We start from the raw sequence: 5,295 nt of genomic DNA, 5'->3' as shown, positions 1-5,295 counted from the left end.
AGCGCCAAATGTTTTTAGAAAAAAAAAAGAACAACTAATACTCGTACATTGCCTAAAAAACACTTATTATATAAAAAAAAAATAGTCTACTCTATATAAAAACCATATACAACAGTCAAAATAACACGCGAACTTACCTGACGACAAATAAAAAAAAACAAAATTTTAAAAAGGGTATGGGTTTATTTTTGGCATAAATTCTAATAACAAAAACATGACATGGAATAACAAAAATAACAAATTATCAAAAAATTACTTTAAAAAATCTAATAAACAACATACATATTTCGTGTTAAAATAATTACAAAAATTTTAATTAATTCGCACTCCAATCTATAGTAAACTTTTGCGATCATTACTGAATTTCATTAGAAAATAGTTGCGATCGTTAGAGAATTTCCAAAATTTTGATTTTTATAAATTTTCTGTAGAAATTCTCGCAAACGATTGATCGTTTTAAGATTTTTATACAAAATCTTACAAACGATCGATCGTTTTAAGATTTTTATACAAAATCTTACAAACGATCGATCGTTTTAAGATTTTTATACAAAATCTTGCAAACGATCGATCGTTTTAAGATTTTTATACAAAATCTTGCAAACGATCGATCTTTAGAAAATCTTGCAAACGTTCGATCGTTTTAATTGTTTTTTAGGAAATTTCTTGCAAACGATCGATCGTTTTAAGATTTCTTTAGAAAATGTCTTGCACACGATCGATCGTTTTAAAATTTCTTTAGAAAATGTCTTGCAAACCATCGATAGTTTGATGATTTCTTTAGAAAATGTCTTGCAAACGATCGTTTATTCCAAGATTTTTTTTAAATCTTGCGATTGAGTGATCGTTTTAAGTTTTTTTTTTAGAAAATCTTGTGATTAAGCTTTCTTTAAATAATCTTGCAAACGATCGTATTTTTTTAGAAAATCTTGTGATTTAATGATCCTTTTAAGTTTTCTTAAGAATATCCTTCAAACAATTCTTTATTTTAAGATTTTTTTTAGAAAATCCTGCAAACTATCGTTCTTTAAGACTTCTTTAGAAAATCTTGTGATTGAACGATCGTTTATAGTTTTCTTGTGATTAAACGATTGATGGTTTTAAGTTTTTTTTTTTTAATCTTGCGATTGAACGTTTATTTCAAGATTCCTAAAGCAAATCTTGCAAACGATCGAATGTTTTAAGTTTTCTTTAGAAAATCCTGCAAACGATCGTTTTTTTTAGTTTTTTTTTTTAATTTTGTGATTGAATGATCCTTTTAAGTTTTCTTTAGAATGTCCTTCAAACTATCGTTAATTTGAAGTTTTCTTTAAAAAATATTGCTTACGATCGTTTAATATTTTCTTTAAAATAGCTTGCGACTGAACGATCGTTTAATACTTTCTTTAAAAAATCTTGTTATTGAACGATCACTTTAAGTTTTCTTTAGAAAGTCTTCCAAATAGTCGTTCGATTGATCGATCGTTTAAGTTTTGTTAAGAATATTGCTGTGATTAAACGATCGTTTAATATTTTCTTTAGAAAATGTTGTTATTAAACGATCACTTTAAGTTTTCTTTAGAAAATCTTCCAAACATTCTTTCGATTGCTTGATCCTTTTAAGTTTTCTTTAGAAAATCTTGCAAACGATCGATAGTTAAAAGTTTTCTTTAAAATATTCTTTAAACAATCGTTAATTTCAAGTTTTCTTTAGAAAATCTTGCAAACGATCGTTTTTTTTTTTTTGAAATTCCTTTTTGTAAAAATCTTGCGATCGTTTAAAGTTTTGTTTAGATTATTGCTGCGATCGAACAATCTGTTAATGTTTTCTTTAGAAAATCTTGTTATTCAACAATCACTTTAAGTTTTTTTTTAAAAAAATTTTCCAAACATTCGTTCGATTGATCGATCGATCGATCGTTTTATGTTCTCTTTCGAAAATCTTGCAAACGATCGATGGTTATAAGTTTTACATAGAACAAGTTGTGTTTAGACAAGATTTCTTTAGATAATCTTAAAGTTTTATTAATGAAATCTTTTTTCGTTTGTAAGAATTTAAAATTTAGTGAAGAAGTTTCTAATTCCTATGTCTTTGTTTAATATTTTTAAATTTTTTAATAGTGAAACTCCATATTAGTTGATTTTTCTCCTAATTACCATGGCATGACTATATAAATAATTAACTTAAATATTAGTAGAGTAAATTATATATTCTCCCCTTGTTTTTTTCTAAGTTCTTTGGGCGTTTTTTTTTTTTTTTTTCATTTTCAGTTCATTTTAATTTCATTGTAAATTATTTATTTATAAAGAAAAAGCTAAAAAAGAGTAAAACAAAAGAATTAACTATTATTAGCAGCATCAGCTGTTGAGGTAGCAACAACTAAAGGAAAACTTATAGTTAAGAGTGAAATGTTCTAATAAATCTAAAACTTTAGATGAAAATTTTCAACTCAAAGAAATAAAGTTTATGATTTTAAAACCCCCTTTTATTATACAAATAGTAGTTTAAACTAGTATAGATTTACCCTAATCATTCTGCAAACCGCTTTTTATTAATTTCAAAGAAGAGAGTTAAAAAAACTGATGGACATGCAGTTTTACTATTAGTAATAAAAAAAATTATGTTTTAGTGAAGAAACAAAAAACGAAAAGAAAATTATGCATTATAAAACTTTATCTGCAACAGCTTCCTCTTTTTTTCTCAATTTAATGCGAAAGATGCTTATGATGATCTGACCAGAGCTGGTTATAGCAGCAGTGTAGGTTACACATGTTTTACTAAGGGGTTCTATAGTTGAAACGAAAAGTCGACTTTTCGACTTTTTGCATTTAGTTAAAAGTCTACTTTTAGCATTTTATGCAAAGTCTATTTTTCGACTTTTTTCATTTAGTAAAAAGTCGAGTTTTAGATTTTTCGACTTTTAGTATTTTATAATTAGTCGACTTTTTTCGACTTTATCCGACTTTTCCAATTTTTTCGACTTTTCTCGACTTTTTGACTTTATTCGACTTTTTCCCACATTTCGACTTTTTGCGATTTTTTTCGACATTTTGACTATTTTCGACTTTTTTCCGACTATTCTAGAGTTTTTGACTCTTTTTCCACTTTTTTAAAATTTTCGACTATTTTTGACTTTTTTCTACTATTTTCGATTTTTACGACTTTTTTTGACTTTTATTTACAAAGACGACTTTTTGAACTCTTTCATAGACGATAATCGAATTATAAACTTTTTTCGATTATTCGCAAATGCTCTTTTTTCCACTTTTTTAAAATTTTCGACTATTTTTTACTTTTTTTCTACTATTTTCGAGTTTTAGACTTTTTCCGACTTTTATTTACAAAGTCGACTTTTCGACTTTTTTCATGGACGATAGTCGAGTTATCGACTTTTTTGGAACAAAATAGTAAACTTGAAGTTTTCGAAAAAAAGTCGATTGTTAGATTATTCGCAAATGAAAAGGTCGACTTTTCGACTTTTTGCATTTAGTAAAAAGTCTACTTCTCGACTTTTTGCATTTTAGAATTTTATAAATAGTCGACTTTTTCCGACTTTTCGACTTTTTCCAACTTTTCGACTTTTTTCGACCTTTTTACTTTTTTCCGACAATTTTAGAGTTTTTGATTTTTTTCCACTTTTTTCAAATTTTCGACTATTTTTGACTTTTTCTACTATTTTCGAGATTTAGACTTTTTCCGACTTTTCGACTTTTATTAACAAAGTCGACTTTTCGACTTTTTTCGTGGACGATAGTCGAGTTATTGACTTTTTTGAAACAAAATAGTAAACTTCAAGTTTTCGACAAAAAGTCGATTGTTCGATTATTCGAAAATGCGAAAAATCGATTTTTCGACATTTTAGTATTTTATATATAGTCGACTTTTTACGACTTTATTTCGACTACTTTTTTTACTTTTTTCCGACTATTTTAGAGTGTTTGACTCTTTTTCCACTTTTTTTAAAATTTTCGACTATTTTTGACTTTTTTCTACTATTTTCGAGTTTTCGACTGTTTTCGACATTTCGACATTTTTCAACTTTTTTCATCTTTTTACGACCTTTTTCGACTTTTATTTACAAAATCGACTTTTCAACCTTTTTCATAGACCATAGTCCAGTTATCGACTTTTTTGCAACAAAATAGTCGACTTCGAGTTTTCGGCTTTTTTCGACAAAAAGTCGATTGTCCGATTATTCGAAAGTCGATTTATAGAACCCTAGTTTTACTACAAACTCTGTTAGTTTTTAGCAAAACTTTTTCTTGTAAAATAATAATTAAATCCAAAATTTTCTCAAGCCAACATGATGAGTATGAAGTTTTCTCGTCTAACACTCCCCTCCCCCCCCCCTCTCTCATTAGCTTTCATTCAGCTAATCAGTCGTTCGGTTGGTCGGTCGGTCAGTTACTGTAATGTTTAGTTACAGCAGTTGAATTTAAGAATATAAACCAGAAAATATGTAACATTGGTTTTGTTGTAAGATGTTAATGTAAAAGTGATGATACTGTTGTCTGAAAATACTTATTAACTTTAATTATTTACTACTACTACTACTAGTAGTAGTCATACTCGTAGTAGTAGCTTTTTTTTAAACATTATTCCCCGCTATAGACAGTTTTGTAGTTGCTGCAACCAAATACTGGAACTACTAGTTGCTGCCATCAACATTTTCGTCAAATTGTATTGGTCAAAAATATATATATGTATATAATAGTCGTAGCAAATAATAAGTAGCATCTGTAATTTTCTTTAATATCAACAAAAAAAATAATAAAAACAAATTTTGTAAAACTAGTCATAACATGAATTGTATAATAAGCTACAACACAAAATTGTACATTACAAAAAATGTTTCATTTTAATATTTCCTTGAAATTAATTTTTTTTTTCGTTTCACAACCAACTTTTTATGATGGTGCATATAAATTGCAAAAGATTCTGTGCAATTTAACGGCAAAATCTTACGGTTGTAAATATAGAATTTTAACTTTTATTTTTTTTATGAAAAATTATATTTATTATTTTGTCTTATAATCTTTGTTATTAACAGAAATTTTTGCGGAATTATTACATTATTCACACTAAATTGTAACCCATACAAATAGCGAAGTTAATTTTTAGTTCTGTTGTAGTACTGTTCTAGTTTTGTGCTAATTATGTTCTAGTTTAGTTCAAGTTCACATCTTGTTCAGTTCTAGTTCAATTCTAGTTCAGTTCTATTTCTAGTTCTGTTCTAGTTCAGTTCTAGTTCAGTTCTAGTTCAGTTCTAGTTCAGTTCTAGTTCAGTTCTAGTTCAGTTCTAGTTCAGTTCTAGT

Source organism: Lucilia cuprina, chromosome 2 (genome assembly GCF_022045245.1).
Source record: "Lucilia cuprina isolate Lc7/37 chromosome 2, ASM2204524v1, whole genome shotgun sequence".
Lineage (NCBI taxonomy): Eukaryota > Metazoa > Arthropoda > Insecta > Diptera > Calliphoridae > Lucilia > Lucilia cuprina.
The sequence above is the reverse complement of the archived record's forward strand: the minus strand, read 5'-3'. Positions refer to the sequence as shown.